At 42.1% G+C, this 19,829-nt stretch overlaps 1 non-coding gene across 1 annotated transcript; it reads left to right on the plus strand.

The window, feature by feature from the left end:
- Nucleotides 1-18,608: 18,608 nt before the first annotated feature.
- Nucleotides 18,609-18,715, plus strand: LOC138990834 (U6 spliceosomal RNA). Its single transcript, XR_011466946.1, has one exon. It is a non-coding gene; the product is annotated as a U6 spliceosomal RNA (small nuclear RNA).
- The last annotated feature ends 1,114 nt before the right edge of the window (nt 18,716-19,829 follow it).

Below are 19,829 nucleotides of genomic sequence, written 5' to 3' on the forward strand. Positions count from 1 at the left end.
GGCTGTATATTGTCACCCTGCTTATTTAACTTATATGCAGAGTAAATCATGAGAAAAGCTGGACTGGAAGAAACACAAACTGGAATCAAGATTGCCAGGAGAAATATCAATAACCTCAGATATGCAGATGACACCACCCTTATGGCAGAAAGTGAAGAGGAACTCAAAAGCCTCTTGATGAAAGTGAAAGTGGAGAGTGAAAAAGTTGGCTTAAAGCTCAACATTCAGAAAACGAAGATCATGGCATCCGGTCCCACCACTTCATGGGAAATAGATGGGGAAACAGTGGAAACAGCGTCAGACTTTATTTTTCTGGGCTCCAAAATCACTACAGATGGTGACTGCAGCCATGAAATTAAAAGACGCTTACTCCTCGGAAGGAAAGTTATGACCAACCTAGGCAGCATATTCAAAAACAGAGACATTACTTTGCCAACAAATGTTCGTCTAGTCAAGGCTATGGTTTTTCCTGTAGTCATGTATGGATGTGAGAGTTGGACTGTGAAGAAGGCTGAGCGCCAAAGAATCGATGCTTTTGAACTGTGGTGTTGGAGAAGACTCTTGAGAGTCCCTTGGACTGCAAGGAGATCCAACCAGTCCATTCTGGAGGAGATCAGCCCTGGAATTTCTTTGGAAGGAATGATGCTAAAGCTGAAACTCCAGTACTTTGGCCATCTCATGCGAAGAGTTGACTCATTGGAAAAGACTGATGCTGGGAGGGATTGGGGGCAGGAGGATAAGGGGACGACAGAGGATGAGATGGCTGGATGGCATCTCTGACTGGATGGATGTGAGTCTCAGTGAACTCCGGGAGTTGGTGATGGACAGGGAAGCCTGGCGTGCTGCGATTCATGGGGTCACAAAGAGTCGGACACGACTGAGTGACTGATCTGATCTGATTGTATATTTTGCCCCCTTGTCAAAGATAAGGTGTCCATAGATATATGGGTTTATCTCTGGGCTTTTTATTTTGTTCCATTGATCTATATTTCTGTCTTTGTGCAGTTACCATACTGTCTTGATGACTGTAGCTTTGTGATATAGTCTGAAGTCAGGCAGGTTGATTCCTCCAGTTCCATTTTTATTTCTCAAGATTACTTGGCTATTAGAGGTTTTTTGGCGTGTTTCCATACGAACTGTGAAATTATTTGTTCTAGATCTGTGAAAAATACCATTGGTAGCTTGATTGTGATTGCATTAAATCTATAGGTTGCTTTGTGTATTATACCGATTTTCCCTATATTGACAATTCTGATCAATGAACATGGTATGTTTCTCCATCTATTTGTGTCAATTTTTATTTGTTTTATCAGTGCTTTATAGTTTTCTATAGGTCTTTTGTTTCTATAGGTAAATTTATCCCTAAGTATTTTAACTTATTCCTAAGTATTTTATTCTTTTTGTTGCAACGGTGAATGGGATTGTTTCATTAATTTCTCTTTGCTTTCTCATTGTTAGTGTATAGGAATACAAAGGATTTCTGTGGGTTTACTTTATATCTTGCAACTTTACTACATTCATTGATTAGCTGTAGTAATTTTCTGGAAGTCTCTTGCGAGTTTTCTACACAAGGATGTCATCATCTCTAAACAGTGAGAGTTTTACTTCTTCTTTTCCAAACTGGATTCATTTTACTTCTTTTTCTACTCTGATTCCCATGGCTAGGACTTCCAAAACTGTGTTGAATAGTAGTGTTGAGAGTGGGCACCTTTGTCTTACTCCTGACTTTAGAGGAAATGCTTTAAGTTTTTTGCCATTGAGGATAATGTTTGCTGTGGGTTTGTCATAGATGGCTTTTATTATGTTGAAGTATGCTCCTTTCATGCCTGTTTGCATCTACTGAGATAATCATATTGTTTTTATCTTTCAATGTAATCTAGTGTATTAAGTTAATATGGTGTATCACATTGATTGATTGGGGAATATTGAAGAATCCTTGCGTCCTTGGGATAAAACCCACTTAGTCATGATGTATGATCTTCTTAATATGTTGTTGGATACTGTTTCCCAGAATTTTGTTGAGGATACTTGCATCTATGTTTATCACTGATATTGGCCTGTAGTTTTCTTTCTTGTGGCATCTTCATCTGGTTTTGGCTAAAGTGATAGTAACCTCTTAGAATTAGTTTGGGAGTTTACCTTCCTCTGCAATTTTCCTGAAGAGTTTGAGTAGGATAGGTGTTGGCTCTTCTCTAAATTTTTCGCAGAATTCACCTATTAAACCATCTGGTCCTGGGCTTTTGTTTGTTGAAAGATTTTTTTATTACAGTTTTGATTTCCATGCTTGTTCTGTTAAGCTTTTCTATTTTTTCCTGGTTCAGTTTTGGAACATTATACTTTTCTAAGAATTTGTCCATCTTTTCCAAGTTGTCCATTTTATTGGTATATATTTGCTGATAGTAGTGTCTAATGATCCTTTGTATTTCTGTGTTGTTTGTTGTGATTACTCCATTTTCATTTCTAGTTTTATTGTTTTGATTCTTCTCCCTTTTTTGTTGATGGATCTGGCTAACAGTTCGCCTATTTTATTTATCTTCACCAAGAACCAGCTTTTAGTTTTGTTGATTTTTGCTATAGTCTCTTTCCTTTCCCTTTCAGATATTTCTGCTCTGATTTTTATGATTTCTTCCTTCTATTAACTTTGAGGTTCTTCTTTTTCTAGTTGCTTTAGGTGTAATGTTAGGTTATTTATAAGATGTTTCTCTTGTTTCTTGAGGTAGGCTTGTATTGGTATAAACTTTCCTTTTAGCACTGCTTTTATTGAATCCCATAGGTTTTGGTTTGTCGTGTTTTCATTTTTATCTGTTTCTATGCATATTTTGATTTCCTTTTTTATTTCTTCCATGATCTGTTGGTTATTCAGAAATGTGTTATTTAGCCTCTATATGTTTGCATTTTTAATAGTTTCCCCCCGCCTGTGGTTGACATCTAATCTTACTGCATTGTGATCAGAAAAAGATGCTTGATTCCAATAATTTTTTTATTTGGTAAGGCTTGATTTATGATCCAGGATGTGATCTATCCTGGAGAATGTTCTGTGTTCACTTGAGAAAAAGGTGAAATTCATTGATTTAGGGTGAAATGCCCTATAAATATCAATTAGGTCAAACTGGTCCATTGTATCATCTCAAGCTTGTGTTTCCTTGTTAGTTTTCTGTTTCATTGATCTATCCATAGGTGTGAGTGGGGCATTCAAGTCCCCCACTATTGCTGTATTACTGTTAATTTCCCCTTTCATATTTATTAGCATTCGCTGTACATATTGAGGTGCTCCTATGTTGGGTGCACATATATTTATAATTGTAATATCTTCTTGGATTGATTCTTTGATCATTATGTAGTGTCCTTCTTTGTCTCATTTCAAAGTCTTTATTTCAAAGTCTATTTTATCAGATATGAGAATTGTTCCTTCTGCTTTCTTTTGTTCTCCATTTGCATGAAGTACCATTTTCCAGCCCTTCACTTTCAGGTCTGTCCTTTGGTTTGAGGTGGGTATCTTGTAGACAGCATATATAGGGGGTTTGGTTCTGAATACATTTGGCCAGTTTTGTCTTTTGGTTGGGGCATTTAACCCATTTACCTTTAAGGTAATTATTGATAGGTATGATTCCCATTACCATCTACCTTGTTGTTTTGGGTTCAATTTTTATAAACTTTTTCTGTGTGTCCTGTCTATAGAAGATCCTTTAGTATTTATTGAAGAGTTGGTTTGGTGGTGCTGAGTTCTCTAGCTTTTGCTTGTCTCTTTCTCCTTCATATCTGAAAGAGATCCTTGCTGGGTAGAGTAATCTTGGTTGTAGGTTTTTATCTTTCATCACTTTAAGTATGTCTTGCCATCCCTTTCTGGCCTAAAGAGTTTATATTGAAACATCAGCTGTTATCCTTATATTAATTTCCTTGTGTGTTATTTGCTGTTTTTCCTTGCTTCTTTTAATATTTGTTCTTTGTGTTTGATCTTCATTAGTGTGATTAATATGTGACTTGGGGAGTTTCACTTTGGGTTTATCCTGTTTGGGACTCTCTGATTTTCTTCAACTTGAGTGGCTCTTTCCTTCCTCATTTTAGGGAATTTTTTTTTACTATTGTCTCCTTAAATATTTTCTCAGGCCCCTTCCTTTGGTATTCTTCTTCTGGGACACTTACAGTTTGAATGCTCGGGCATTGAACATTGTCCCAGAGGTCTCTGAGGTTGTCCTCATTTCTTTGGATTCTTTTTTTTTTTGTTTCTTCCTCTATGTTTCATTTATTTCCACCATTCTATCTTCCACCTCACTTATCCTCTATTCAGCCTCAGTTTTTCTACTGTTGGCTACCTCCAGAGTACTTTTGATCTCAGTTATTGCATTATTCATTATTGATTGATTCTTCTTTACAAGACCTTCTAGAACTAACACCCTAAAAAGATGTCCTTTTCATTATAGGGAACTGGAATGCAAAAGTAGAAAGTCAAGAAACACCTGTAGTAACAGGCAAATTTGGCCTTGGAGTACAGAATGAAGCAGGGCAAAGGCTGGTAGAGTTCTGCCAAGAGAACACACTGGTCATAGCAAACACCCTCTTCCAACAACACAAGAGAAGACTCTACACAGGGTATCACCAGATGGTCGACACCACAATCAGATTGATTATATTCTTTGCAGCCAAAGATGGAGAAGCTCTATACAGTCAGCAAAAACAAGACTAGGAGCTGACTGTGGCTCAAGTCATGAACTCCTTATTGCCAAATTCAGACTGAAATAGAAGAAAGTGGAGAAAACCACTAGACTATTCAGGTATGACCTAAATCAAATCCCTTATGACTATACAGTGGAAGCGAGAAATAGATTTAAGGAACTAGATCTGATGGACAGAGTGCCTGATGAACTATGGACAGAGGTTCATGACATTGTACAGGGGATAGGAATCAAGACCATCCCTAAGAAAAAGAAATGCAAAAAAGCAAAATGGCTGTCTGAGGAGACCTTACAAATAGCTGTTAAAAAAAAAAAAGAAGAGAAGCAAAAAGCAAAGGAGAAAAGGAAAGATATAAGCATCTGAATGCAGAGTTCCAAAGAATAGCAAGGAGAGATAAGAAAGCCTTCCTCAGCAATCAATTCAAATAAATGGAGGAAAACAACAGAATGGGAAAGACTAGAGATCTCTTCAAGAAAATTAGAGATACCAAGAGAACATTTCATGCAAAGATGAGCTCGATAAAAGACAGAAATTGTATGGACCTAACAGAAGCAGAAGATATTAAGAAGAGGTGGCAAGAATACACAGAAGAACTATACAAAAAAGATCTTCATGACCAAGATAATCACGATGGTGTGATCACTTACCTAGAGCTAGACATCCTTGAGTCAAGTGGGCCTTAGGAAGCATCACTACAAAAGCTAGTGGAGATGATGGAATTCCAGTTGAGCTATTTCAAATCCTGAAAGATGATGCTGTAAAGTGCTGCACTCAATATGCCAACAAATTTGGAAAACTCAGCAGTGGCCACAGGACTGGAAAAGGTCAGTTTTCCTTCCAATCCCAAAGAAAGGCAATACCAAAGAATGTTCAAACTACCATACAATTGCACTCATCTCACATGCTAGTAAAGTAATGCTCAAAATTCTCTAAGCCAGGCTTCAGCAATACGTGAACCGTGAACTTCCAGATGTTCAAGCTGGTTTTAGAAAAGGCAGAGGAACCAGAGATCAAATTTCCAACATCCACTGGATCATAGAAAAAGCAAGAGAGTTCCAGAAAACCATCTATTTCTGCTTTATTGACTATGCCAAAGCCTTTGACTGTGTGGATCACAATAAACTGTGGAAGATTCTGAAAGAGATGGGAATACCAGACCACCTGACCTGCCTCTTGAGAAACCTGTATGCAGGTCAGAAAGCAACAGTTAAAACTGGGCATGGAGCAACAGACTGGTTCCAAATAGGAAAAGGAGTACGTCAAGGCTGTATATTGTCACCCTGCTTATTTAACTTCTATGCAGAGTACATCCTGAGAAACGCTGGGCTGGAAGAGGCACAAGCTGGAATCAAGATTGCCGAGAAAGATATCAATAACCTCAGATATGCAGATGACACCACCCTTATGGCAGAAAGTGCAGAGGAACTAAAAAGCCTCTTGATGAAAGTGAAAGAGGAGAGTGAAAAAGTTGGCTTAAAGCTCAACATTCAGAAAACGAAGATCATGGCATCTGGTCCCATGACCTCATGGGAAATAGATGGGGAAACAGTGGAAACAGTGTCAGACTTTATTTTTCTGGGCTCCAAAATCACTACAGATGGTGACTGCAGCCATGAAATTAAAAGACATTTACTCCTTGGAAGGAAAGTTATGACCAACCTAGATAGCATATTCAAAAGCTGAGACAGTACTTTGCCAACAAAGGTCCGTCTAATCAAGACTACGGTTTTTCCAGTGGTCATGTGTGGATGTGAGAATTGGACTGTGAAGAACGTTGAGAGCCAAAGAATTGATGCTTTTGAACTGTGGTGTTGGAGAAGACTCTTGAGAGTCCCTTGGACTGCAAGGAGATCCAACCAGTCCATCCTAAAGCAAATCAGTCCTGGGTGTTCATGGGAAGGACTGATGCTGAAGCTGAAACTCCAATACTTTGGCCACCTGATGTGAAGAGTTGACTCATTGGAAAAGACCCTGATGCTGACAGGGATTGGGGACAGGAGGAGAAGGGGACGACAGAGGATGAGATGGCTGGATGGCATCACGGACTCAATGGACATGAGTTTGGGTAAACTCCAGGAGTTTGTGATGGACAAGGAGGCTTGGCATGCTGTGATTCATGGTGTCGCAAAGAGTCATACATGACTGAGTGACTGAACTGAAAGTATAAACCTAAGTTATTGATTCAGATTTTTTTTCTAACTTTGTTTTAGTGTAGGAAATTTATTCCTACAAATTTATCTCTGAGAGCTGATTTTACTTTATAAATTTTAGTATTCTTAACCAAAATTTCAGGAATGAGAAGCTCACTAAAATAAAGGGGTGTTATTTTTTAGAGTTTCTTAGTGCCACAACCTGAGAAACACAGATTCAAGAAGCACTTGAATTTTATTTCAAAGACTACAGAATGTGGGAAGTTTGTAAATGTAAAATACACAAAGCTACATAAGTTATTTGTCAACAATTAGGATTGGAGGTGGCAAGAAATAAAGTTGCTTATTAGGTAAGGATGTTGGGATTCAAAATAATTCTGTAATTGTGAAATGGAGAAGATTTTGAAACTGCAAAGGTTGTCGATAGCAGCCTCTAGCAGTTTGTTTTTTTAATATCTGGTGGTGCATTTGAGTTTGATAAAGCTGAGAAAGTTCAAGTCTGACTAATGCAGGAACATATCTGAAACCACATCAACGGTGGCCTGATGGCTCCGTTTTGGATGCATAAACACAACTTCTCCATCTTGATTTTTTTAATTGTTTTAGATATGTCTTGGGTATGGTATGCTTTGTTTTTGTTTTGTTTTGTTTTTTCATCTGTAATTTTTCTTTTTAATTCATTGTTTTGAGTGTTTTTAATTTGACATGCTTGTGAAATTTTGAATTTTCTTTGCTGTTGACATGTAGCTTCATTTATTTAGAGCTGGACAGATATTTTAGGGAATTTCAAACTTTAAATTTATTGGCACTTATTCATTGCCTAATATATGAGCTATCCTAGAAAATATTCTGTGTGCAATTGAGAATAGTGTATATTTAACTGTTGTGTGATGAAGTGCTTAATATGTGTTTGGTAGATCTTTTTTTTAACAGTGTTGTTCATTTTTCCTACTTCTTTACTTATCTTTTGTCTAGATTAGATATTCTATTCATTACTGAAACTACTGTATTGAATTCTCCAGTTATTATTATATTACTGTGTACTTCTTTTTTCAATTCTGTTTTATTTGTTTCTATAACATCAGTGTCTTTATTGATATTCTCTGTTTGGTAAGAGTTTGTTCTCATGATTTATTTATTGGAAAACACCTTGTGGGCAAATTAACAAGATGGCACCAGTCAGGCTCTCTCACTCCACGCTTTCACACCCCTTTCCCTGTGTTCTGTAAATAATAATTTTACATGGTTAAATGATAGCTGGTATCACTTATAGCACTAAGCATGTGTGTCAGAAGGTACTTGCTTGATAAAGGGTTATTTTGTGCAGTATGACTGTATGAGTTTCACCATGAAAACCCTGGCCGCTGCTGCACTGGGGCTACATTGGAGCCACATCATGGTTATGTTATGACTATGTTATGGTTATGCTATGGATGCTGAGTGTTATGCCAGGAGAGAGGATGTGTTATGGCTGCCATGCAAGCCAGGAAAGAATAAACCTGTCTGCAGTTCCTATGGCTCCTTGAGTCTCCTTCCGGTATCTTAGCTCTCACCTTGCTTACACTGGGTTCAGAATCCACAGGAAAAGAATAGACAGGATACCACCCAGCCTGTAGGGGAGCCAGAGGCTCAACTGGATAGAGGAAGCCAGTGGCCACCAGATAGCATGTGGTACCATGCGGCTGTGATCCTCTTGGCCTGGGCTCCAGTGGGAGACTGGAAAGTTGTGGATGGTTCACCTGATAGCACTGAAAAGGTAGTGCAGGCAGTGAGTTCCTATTTGCTGAAAAAAGTGGCATAGACTGCTCTTGGCACAGTGGTGTGGATTTTCCTGACTGCCTTGAAGGTGAATATGAATAGTACCCTACACGATGCCATGCTGGTGTGCAATATGCAGAGATGCTTGCAAGAATGACAGCAATGTATATTGGCATTAAAGCAAGAAGTCCATGGCCCTAAAGAACCCAGCATTGTGACAGCACAGAGGAAAGTGATGGTGATGATGAACGTCATGAGACTAAGGATAATGATGATAAACTTTATGAGACTGTGGGTCCCCGTTGGCACCAAGGCCTACTGTACAACAGAAAGTGAAGCATGAGCAGCCTAGGGGAGAGAGCAGGCATACTCAAGGGGCCCTGAATGTGACTGAGTTCACAACATTGACCATATATTCAGGTGGAGTTGGTCAACTTGGGAAAGCAGTTTCAGCAAATGCTTGGGGAACCCTTGGCAACGTGGCTCTTGTGACTGGGACACAGGCGTGAATGGTATCACTTGTTTGGGGATGAGATAGAATGGTTGGCATCTGTAACCACTTGCCCCTCATTTAGGCAAATGTTGCAAAATGCTAGGTGAGTAATGCAAGGGTTGCCTAACCAAACACACCCCTGATGGAAGGGATTAACGCCGCCATCCACATCGTGTGGGCGAATGCGGAAGAGCTCCCAGATACTGTGAATAAATGGCATACCTATTATGAGTTGACACAACTGGTGAGACAACTGGGCACGAAATGTCCAGAGGCACGGATGACGAGTGTTTTACTGGTCGTATCCGAGATGCCGTTTTGAACAACGCCCCATCCACCACTTTTGGATCCCTGACTGCTATTCTTGCACCCTCTGTGGGGTGCCTCCTCCGTAAGGTGACCTGGATAGTGGCTAGCTCGGGAGAAACAGAGGGATGGCAGCAGGCAAAAGGGCTTAGAAGTGTGAAGAGTCCAAAGGAGGCCAGAGCTGATAAAGGCCCCATTGGGTGATAAGAATGCAAATGAAGTCTGATTTCCTGGCAGCTGGCAGAAGACAGCCTACTGCTCTTCTCCTAAAGCAATGGAGGCAACTGAGACCAGAACATCAGTTTACCAAGTTTGTGAAGCACCCACAGCCAGATATATGGGCGATTCAGTTAGAAGATTACATGGTGCCCAAGGATGTTCCTCTAGACGATGCTCTTTTCTGCTGTGAATAGAGCTCAGACCAAGGCACCCACCTGAAGAGTCCAATCAGGGATCATAGGCCCCATGTAGAACTTGCAATTCACTGATCACCAGCTAATGCACAGAGAGTAATGGTCTTGGTTTATATTGGTGCTGATTGCAGACTTGTTTATTGCAAATCAGAGTTGTTTGCCACTCCTAGTGCATACATTGTTGGCTATGGTTTCCAACTGGTTACGAATTGGGCTGTGTTCTATGATGTAGATTTAGACAGTGTCCTACGATGTAGATTTAGAGCGGGGTGCTATAAAGGCTGTGTCCTACAATGTAGATTTAGTAGAACACTGTAATCTAAGAGCTGCATTCTGTGATGCACTACTAGCCTCTGATTCTTTTGCAGATTTAGAATAATATGAAAGCATTTGGTATCTTGCAGGTAGGCTGTCAATGCTACAGAAATCCCCTCCTTGAAGGGATAGGCCTGATACCTGTAGGATGTTTTTTGTGTCCTTAATAAAAATCCTGCAGGGGTGGAGTTAGCCTTGTGAAGGCTTTTCTGCAATTTCAAAAGGACACGTGGTGGCTTGGTCTTACCCATGGAAAATAAAGGCACTCCATGTGTGGTGAGTGTCTTTTCTAGCCCCGTGAGGGTAAGGACTGCAACTGGAGTTTCAGGTGATGCCTGGTGTTGTGTTTTACTATGTATTGGAGATGTAAATGTTTGTTGTTTTAGCAACTGCTGTTGGAAGATGTAAATTCAAGGGCCAGTTTTACTTGCCAAGGGACTATCATGGAAGATAGATTGCACATAGATTGTGAGGCAAGAGATGCTGAAGGGGTGGATTGTGGGAAAATTAAGAAGATGGTGCCAGTCTGGCCCTCTTGCCCCACACTCTCATCCTCTCTCATCCATTGTTCTGTAAATAATGACTTTGCATTGTTATGTAATAGCTGAGATCACTATAGCACTGTGCATGAGTGTCATGAGGTAATCAGCTGGTCATGGGCTACTTTATGTGGTATGTCACCGTGAAATCCCTGGCTGCTGCTGCTTCATGACTACATTGGAGTGACTTCATGGTTATGTTATATGAAGTTATATCATGGCTTTATTACGGCTATGTTATGTCTACATTATGGCTGTGGCTATGGCTGCTGCATCAGCCAGGACAGATATTGTGTTATGGCTGCCATGCCAGCCAGGAGAGAATAAACATGTCTGCAGTTCCTATGGCTCCTTATGTCATCTTCCAGGCTCTTAGCTCAAGCTTTGCCTATCTTGGGTTCAGCAAACAGTGCAAACAATGTGAACAGGATCAGCAATACACATTTTAGACTTTTTGAAAATTGAAGTATTGGTAATTTACAATATTATATTAGTTTCAGGTACACATCATAGTGACTCAGTATCCATTAACTATAATGGCTACAGTTTCCTAAGCTATAAAGTATATCCCTTTTTCTGATCTTTTTATATATAGTAGTTTGTATCTCTTACTCTCATATCACTATTTGTTCATTTCCTTTCCCCCTTTCATTTTGGCAACCATCAGTCTGTTTTATATATCTGGGAGTCAGTTTCATTTTGCTTCATTCACTCATGTCTGGGTTGTTTTTATTACACATATAAGTGTCATCATATAGTATTTGCCTTGGATTTATTTGACTAAGCATAATATTCTCTAAGTTCATCTACATTGCTCTACAGGAAACTTCTATTTCTTTTAATGATTCCATAACATTCCATATGTGTATAATATATTGAGATATATGTATTATATTTTCTTTATCCATTCATCTATTAATGTGCATTTGGATTGCTTCCATATCTTGGCTATTGTAAATCACTTTGCTATGAATATTTGGGTATAAGTATCTTTCTCAAATTAGTAGTTTGAGATTTTACAGAGGTATACACAGGTATGGAACTGTTAATTCATATGAGAATTCTATTTTTAATTTTTGAGGAATCTCTATGATCTTTCCATAGTGATCGTACCAGTTTTTATATCCATCATGAGTGCAAAAGGGACTTCCTTTCTCAATTTTCTCTTCAACATTGTTTATCACTAGACTTTCTGACAGATGTAAGATAATATCTCCTTTTGATTTGCATTTCTTTAATACTTAGCAATGTTAAAAGTAAGCTTTTAAAAATATGCCCACAGGCACTCAACCCATTGGTATATTTTCTTTGAACAAATGTCTTTTCAGATCTTTCCCCATTTTTAATTTAGTAGTCTTTATTAACTTATTGAATTTTTTATATTGATATGGTTGAGCTATTTATTTAGAATATTAACTTCTTGTTAGTCATGTGTGCGTGCTCAGTCACTCAGTTGTGTCTGACATTTTGCGACCACCTGGACTGTGGTCTGCCAAGCTTTTCTGTCTGTGGGGTTTTTCTAGGGAAGAATACTGGAGTGGATTATCATTTCCTCCTCCAGGGGATTTTCCCAGACCAAGGATCAAACATGCATCTCCTGCACTGAAAGATAGATTCTTTACCAATCCTATCATTTGCAAATATTCTTTCTTATTCTATAGGATGTCTTTTTGTTTTATCTGTGGTTTCCTTTGTTATGAAAAGGTTTTGAATTTAATTGTCTCATTTGTTTGCTCTTGGGTTTTGTTTTGTTTTGTTTTGTTTTTTTGCCTTAGTAAATAGATTTAACTAATAGATTAATACTATAACTAATGTTAAAGATTGTTCTGCCTACTTTTTCTTCTAGGAGTCTTATAATTTCAGATCTTACAGAAAGGATTTTACTAGTTAGAGTTTGTTTTGTGTGTGGTGTAAGACAATGTTCTAATCTCACTGTTTTACAAGGGGCTGTCCAGTTTTCCTAGAACCATCACTGAACAGACTGCTTTTTTCTCTTTTCTGTTACTCTTAACTTTTTTATAATAGATTACTTCACTGTCAAATCAAGTGAAGTTCTGTCACTTAGTCGTATCTGATTATTTGCGACCCCATGGACTGCTGCATGCTGGGCCTGCCTGTCCATCACCAACTCCCAGAGTTTACTCAAACTCATGTCCATTGAGTCAGTGATGTCATCCAACCATCTCATCCTCTGTCATCCCCATCTCCTTCCTCCTTCAATCTTCCCCACCATCAGGGTCTTTTCATATGAGTCAATTCTTCACATCAGGTGGTCAAAGTATTAGAGTTTCAGCATTAGTCCTTCCTATGAATATTCAGGACTGATTTCTTTAGGGTTGACTGAACTGAATGGAAACCTTTATCAATTATTTTATCTTTAAAAAATTTCTTGGTCTTATGGATCTCTTCTATTATATTTTTTTCTCAACTTTATTTATTCCCTTTCAGATTTATTATTTTCTTCCTTCTAGGTTCCCCCCACCATAGAGTTGTTTTGCTAAATATTTTAGGTAACAGCGTATGTTGTTTTTGAGAGGTTTTTGGCTTCTTCCGGTATCTTTCTTCTTTAAATTTCTTTTGCTGCAGTCATTACAAAGATTTTGGAATGATGTGCTTTCATTCTCATCTGCTTTAATATATTTTTTATTTCTTCTTTATTTCCTCATTGACACATTTCTTTCTTTAGTGACATCTTCATTATCCAGGTATTTATTTTTTTCCCTACTTTTCTTTCTGTATTTGATGTCTGGTTTCATACCATTGCAGTTGGAAAACAATCCTTGATATAATTTCTATCTTATTAAATTTGTTGAGGCTTGTTTTGTGAACTAGAATTACATCTTGGAGAATATTTCATGTGCAGTTGAAAAGAAAGGGCATTCTACGATTTTGGAGGTAATGTCCTGTAGTTACTGTTTAAGTTCAAATGATCTAATATATCAGTTAAGATCACCATTGCCTTATTGATTTTATGCCTGGAGGATCCGTCCATTAATTTTAGATGGGTATTAAAATTCATCTTTATTATTCTATTATTATTAATTTCTTCCCTCATGATCACTAGTATTTGCCTTATATATTTCAGTTCTCCTTATTGGATGCATATATATTAATAAGGGTTATATCCTACTTTTTATTTATCTTTTTATCATTATATAATGGTTATTTTTGTCTTTTGAGGTAGGCATTTTTTTAAGTCTATTTTTTTCTATCCCTGTTTTTGCAGTTTTCCTTTGCATTTGCTTGTAGGCAGGTGGTAGAGGGAAGCACACAGAGTCCATGTCTCTCTACATCTGTGACATTTACCAGATGCTGGTGGAGGACCAAAACACTCAAGCAGATGGAGGTAACCCTGAGAAATTACATAGGATGTAGAGGGGAGCAAGGGAGGAGAAGTTGAGTTGTGACAGGTCAGCATACCTGAGGGGTGGTTAAGGGGGGTTCTTACCTCGAAAGGATCACTGGTGACAGGAGGAATCTTTGAGGCTTTGGAGGGTAAGAGAGGAATGTGGCTAGCATTTCCCCTGCCCACTCAGCCGCAGGGAGCTTGTTGGTGTTCCAGGTCTGACTCTCTGCCCTCCGAGGCCCCCTTCACCAATGTGCCTTGGGAGCATGAGGTGGATGAAGGGAGGAAGAGGGGAGTTGATCAAGGCGTCAGACTACTCAACCTCCAAAAGAGAAACAACCTCCGATGAGCGAAGTGCGTGGCGTGTCCATTAGTAGAGGCCGTGGAAGGCAGGCCCCAAGTGGCAAACACCGTTGCTTTCAGTTGTGGTCCATTTGCTTGTCTGCAGCGAGGGACAGAAGGAAGGTTTCCACCTTCCACAGAGAAAGCTATACCTAGCGTACCAAGAATGTTTGACCACACCCCACTGCCCCAGGTTACAGGCGTGACAGGTCAGACTGTAGAAATCTTCACGTCAAGGGTGTATTAACAACAGGCAGACTCATCTTAAAGGCACCCTGTCCTGTGAAGGTGGAGGGAGGGGAGGGAGGGGCAGAGGGACAAGGAGGAAGGGAAGGAGAAAGAGAGGGACAGGAACACACACAGTGTGTGGGGGTTGGGGAGGGGAGGCAGTGAGTGGTGTGTCTGTGGCATGCACAGGTGGTGCTGCATGGGCAGTGTGTGGGGCCGTGTGTGTGGGGAGGGTGTGTGGGGGGTATGTGTGTGGTGTGGGTGTGGTGTGTACAGGTGCCACGTGGGGCCGTGTCTGTGTTGTGTCAGCGGCATGGGGTGTGTGTGGGGTGCGCCTGTGGGTGTGGGAAGGGGCAGAGACAGAGGCAAAGAGACACAGACAGGCAAAGGACAACGCTGTGTGTGTGTGTGTGAGTGTGTGTGTGTGAGTGTGTGTGGTGTGGGTGTGCGCGGTGGGTGGTATGTGGCCGGTGTGTGGGCGGGGTGTGTGTGTGGTGTGTGGGGGCGGGGCGGGGCGGGGTGTGTGTGGCTATGCATGTGGTGTGTGGGCAGAGACAGAGACAGAGAGTCACAGCCAGGCAAAGGACAACGCAGTGTGTGTATGTGTGTGTGTGTGTGTGTGTATGGGGGGGAGTGTGTGGTGTGTGTGCGGGTATGTGTGTAGTGTGGGCAGGGTGTGTGGTGTGTGTGGGCGGAGTGCGTATGGGCTGGGTGTGTGTGGGGGGGGGGTCAGGTCGGGATGTGTGTGTGTGCGCTGTGTGCGGGCGGGATGTGTGTGCAGGTATGCGTGTGGTGTATAGGGTGTGCCTGTGGGTGGTGAGGGCAGAGACAAGCAGAGAGACGCAGCCAGGCAAAGGACGACGCAGTGTGTGTGTGTGTGTGTGTGTGTGTGTATGGTGGGGGAATGAGTGTGTGGTGTGCGTGCGGGTATGTGTGTGGTGTGGGCGGGGTGTGTGGTGTGTGCGGGAGGGTCGCGTCTGGGCTGGATGTGTGGGGGGGTCGGGTCGGGATGTGTGTGTTTGCACTGTGTGCAGGTATGCGTGTGGTGTGTAGGGTGTGCCTGTGGGTGGTGCGGGCAGAGACAAGCAAAGAGACGCAGCCAGGCAAAGGACGACGCAGTGTGTGTGTGGTACGCGCGTGGTGTGTGGGGTGTGTGGGTGTGCGAGGGGGGCGGGCTGAGACAGAGAGACACAGTCAGGCAAAGGATAATGTGCGCTGTGTGCGGGCGGGGTGTGTGTGCGGGATGGATATCCCGCATAATTTGCTTGTGTTTTCTGAGCTCATTCATCACCTCCGTGATCAAGACCACTCCCATGAAATGTGAGTCTGCCCACCCTGACCTCAGCCACCAGCCAGCACTTGTCTTTGGGCAGGCAGACAGGGGAGTATTCTGAGTTGGCGGCAGGTTTGGGGGGGCGGGCCACGGGGGAGGGGGCGAGGGGCGTGACTTACTGTCACCAAGCCAGCCTTGATCCTTGCCCTTGAACCTGACTGGAGCAAGTGGATCCGCGTGATCTGTCGTGGCTTTGTTTGAAATCCTTGGCGGGAGAAGGAAGATTCCCCCATGCCAAGAGACAAGGCCAAAAAGAAGGAAGTCAACTCCCTTGGGTTCAAATAGCTGTTCTCCAAATCAGTCAAGTTTCCAAAACAAGATTTCCAGTCCAAACCAAAAAGCCCAAGTGGCTACCCATCCCGCCCCGTTGACCTCTGGCCCAAGATGCCCCTCCCACACAGCCTCCTTCCACAGCCCCAGGGCATTCAAGAGTTCGCCGGCCCAGCAGGCTCTAACCGTGGTCCGCACCGCCCCCCGCCCCCCACGCCGCACCGCCCCCGCCCCCCCCCCACGCAGGACCATCTAAAAAGGCGACCGACAGGCAGGTGGTGCCCGACAACCAACCCGCTGTCCAGAGAGCCGGCCGCAGCGTAGAAGTTCCGAGGGAGACCGACAGGGACTCGTTGCCAGACGGGGCCCATCCTAGGGCCCAGGTTCTCCGCTCAGTCACCGACTCGGTCAGGAGAACAGGACACACCAACACTTCTCGAGAACGTCCCTGGGCGAGGTACGACGGAAGGACGGGAGGGGAAGGGAAGAATTCTTGACACCCCACCCACAGGGCAGAGGAATGCACTCCCATCCAAGGGGTACCGCAGGCCAACGTCAGGCGGCGCGATCCCCCGCCGCCCCGAGAAATAACTCGCCATCTTCCCGTGCCCTGTCACCGCCCTTTGGGCGTGCCAGGAGAAACCCCTTTTGTGACCCACCCCCCCGACGACGGACTGCTCTTTCAGCAAGAACAACGTTCAACAATGGGACAAATAAACAGACCTTCATGTTAGAAATACGCATTCATATTGCGGCGATGAAACAAAAAGCAAAAGCACACGCTCCTCACACACATAACCTCAACCAACAAGCTCGACGCAACTGAAAAGAAAATGCAAACGTCAGAGAGCAGTTCGACCCTGACACTGACCCTGACCCTAACCCTAAACACTAACCCTAACCCTGACCCTAAACCCTGACCCTGACCCTGACCCTGACCCTAACCTACCAATCACCAACTCCTGGAACTTACTCAAACTCATGTCCTTTGAGTCAATGATGCCATCCAACCATCTCATCCTCTGTAGTCCCCTTCTCCTCCTGCCTTCAATCTTTCCCAGCATCAAGGTCTTTCCAAATGAGTCAGTTCTTGGCATCAGGTAGCCAAAGTATTGGAATTGCAGCTTCAGCATCAGTCCTTCCAATGAATATTCAGTACTGATTTCCTTTAGGATTGACTGGTTGGATCTCCTTGCAGTCCAAGGGACTCTCAAGAGTCTTCTCCAACACCACACTTCAAAAGCATCAATTCTTCAATGCTCAGCTTTCTTTATAGTCCAACTCTCACATCCATACATGACTACTGGAAAAACCGAAGCTTTGACTAGAAGGACTTTTGTTGGCAAAGTAACGTCTCTGCTTTTTAATATGCTGTCTAGGTTGACCATAGCTTTTATTCCAAGGATCAAGTGTCTTTTAATTTAATGGCTGTAGTCACCATCTGCAGTGATTTCGGAGCCCAATAAAATAAAGTCTGTCACTGTTTCCATTGTTTCCCCATCTATTTGCCATGAAGTAATGGGACTGGATGCCATGATCTTAGGTTTTTTAATACTGAGTTTTAAGCCAGCTTTTTCACTCTCCTCTTTTACTTTCATCAAGAGGCTGTTTAGTTCTTCTTTGCTTTCTGCCATGAGAGTGGTGTCATCTGCATATCTGAGGTTATTGATATTTCTCCCGGCAATTTTGATTCCAGCTTGTGCTTCATCCAGCCCAGCATTTTGCATGATGTATCTATATATAAGTTAAATAAGCAGAGTGACATTATATAGCCTTGATGTACTCCATTCCCAATTTGGAACCAGTCCATTGTTTCATGTCCGATTCTAACTGCTGCTTCTTGACCTGCATACAGATTTCTCAGGAGGCAGGTCAGGTGGTCTGGTATTCCCATCTCTTGAAGAATTGTCCACAGTTTGTGTGATCCACGCAGTCAAAGGCTTTGGGGTAATCAATAAAGCAAAAGTAGGTGTTTATCTGACACTCTCTTTTTCGATGATCCAACTGATGCTGGCAAATTCGAAAGCATTTTATATTAGGCTAAACTAAGGTATTATTCTTTCCCTCTCTGGACTCAAAAGGAACCAAGTGATCATGTTGTATCACACGAAAAGTGGACAAGAGGGATTTCCCTGGTGGTTCAGTAGTTAAGACTCCAAGCTCTCAGTGCAGGGGGCCCAAGTTTTATCCCTGGCCAGGGAATTAGAGCCCACATGCCAGGCCTAGAGTTTGCATGTAGCAGCTAAGATCTGGTATAGTCAAATAAATAAAAATAAATATTTTAAAAAATAAAAAGAAAGTGGGCAAAATCCCCACAATGAATATAGAATATCAACTGAAAAAAAGATCTGCTCTAGCCCAACATCAACATTACATGCACAGAAAACATTACTTGAGTTTCCTTTAGAAGGGATAGGTTTACTTTAAAGAGTATATGTTGGAAGCTGGAGTCAGGAGCATGTATACTAAAACTGGAACAATATACAGAAGATTAGCAAAGCCTCTGAGCAAGGATGACAGGCACATATGTGAGATGTTCCACATTTGTACAATCTGCAAAAGAACATATATATATATTTGGCGGCTCAGTCCACTTCAGTTGCTCAGTTGTATCTGACTCTCTGCAACCCCATGGACTGCAGCACGCCAGGCTTCCCTGTCCATCACCAACTCCTGGAACTTACTCAAACTCATGTCCATTGAGTCGGGGATGCCATCCAACCATCTCTTCTCCTGTCGTCCCCTTCTCTTCCCACCTTCAATCCTTTCCCAGCATCAGGGTCTTTTCCAATGAGTCAGTTCTTGGCAACAGGTAGCCAAAGTATTGGAATTTCAGCTTCAGTATCAGTGCTTCCAATGAATATTCAGGACTAATTTCCTTCAGGGTTGGCTGGTTTGAACTCTTTGCAGTCCAAGGGATTCTCAAGAGTCTTCTCCAACACCACACTTCAAAAACATCAATTCTTCAATGCTCAGCTTTCTTTATAGTCCAACTCTCACATCCATACATGACTACTACAGAAAACCATAGCTTTGACTAGAAGGACCTTTGTTGGCAAAGTAATGTCTCTGCTTTTTAATATGCTGTCTAGGTTGGTCATAGCTTTTATTCCAAGGAGCAAGCGTCTTTTAATTTAATGGCTGCAGTCACCATCTGCAGTGATTCTGGAGCCCAAGAAAATAAAGTCTGTCATTGTGTGGCTCAGCTGGTAAAGAATCCGCCTGCAGTGCAGGAGACCTGGGTTTGATCCCTGGGTTGGGAAGATTCCCCTGGAGGAGGGCATGTCAAATCCACTCCAGTATTCTTGCCTGGAGAATCCCCATGGACAGAGGTGCCTAGCAGGTTACAGTCCATGGGGTTACAAAGAGTCGGTCACAACTGAGCCACTAAGCACAGAAGCACACACACACACACACGCGTGCGCACACACACACGCACACACATGCACACATATATATATGAAGTAAAGTGTTAGTCGTTTAGTTCTGTTTGACCCTGCGACCTCATGGACCGTAACCTGCCAGGCTCCTCTGTCCATGAAATTCTCCAGACAAGAATATTGGAGTGAGTTGCCATCCTTCTTCAGTGCTCCAGTAGGAGAAATCAGAATCAGACACCTCCAGTCTAAGTGAGCCCCTCCTCCCCCGCCCTGGGATGTTCA

This window comes from Bos mutus, chromosome 14 (assembly GCF_027580195.1).
Source record: "Bos mutus isolate GX-2022 chromosome 14, NWIPB_WYAK_1.1, whole genome shotgun sequence".
In the NCBI taxonomy this organism is placed as follows: Eukaryota; Metazoa; Chordata; class Mammalia; order Artiodactyla; family Bovidae; genus Bos; species Bos mutus.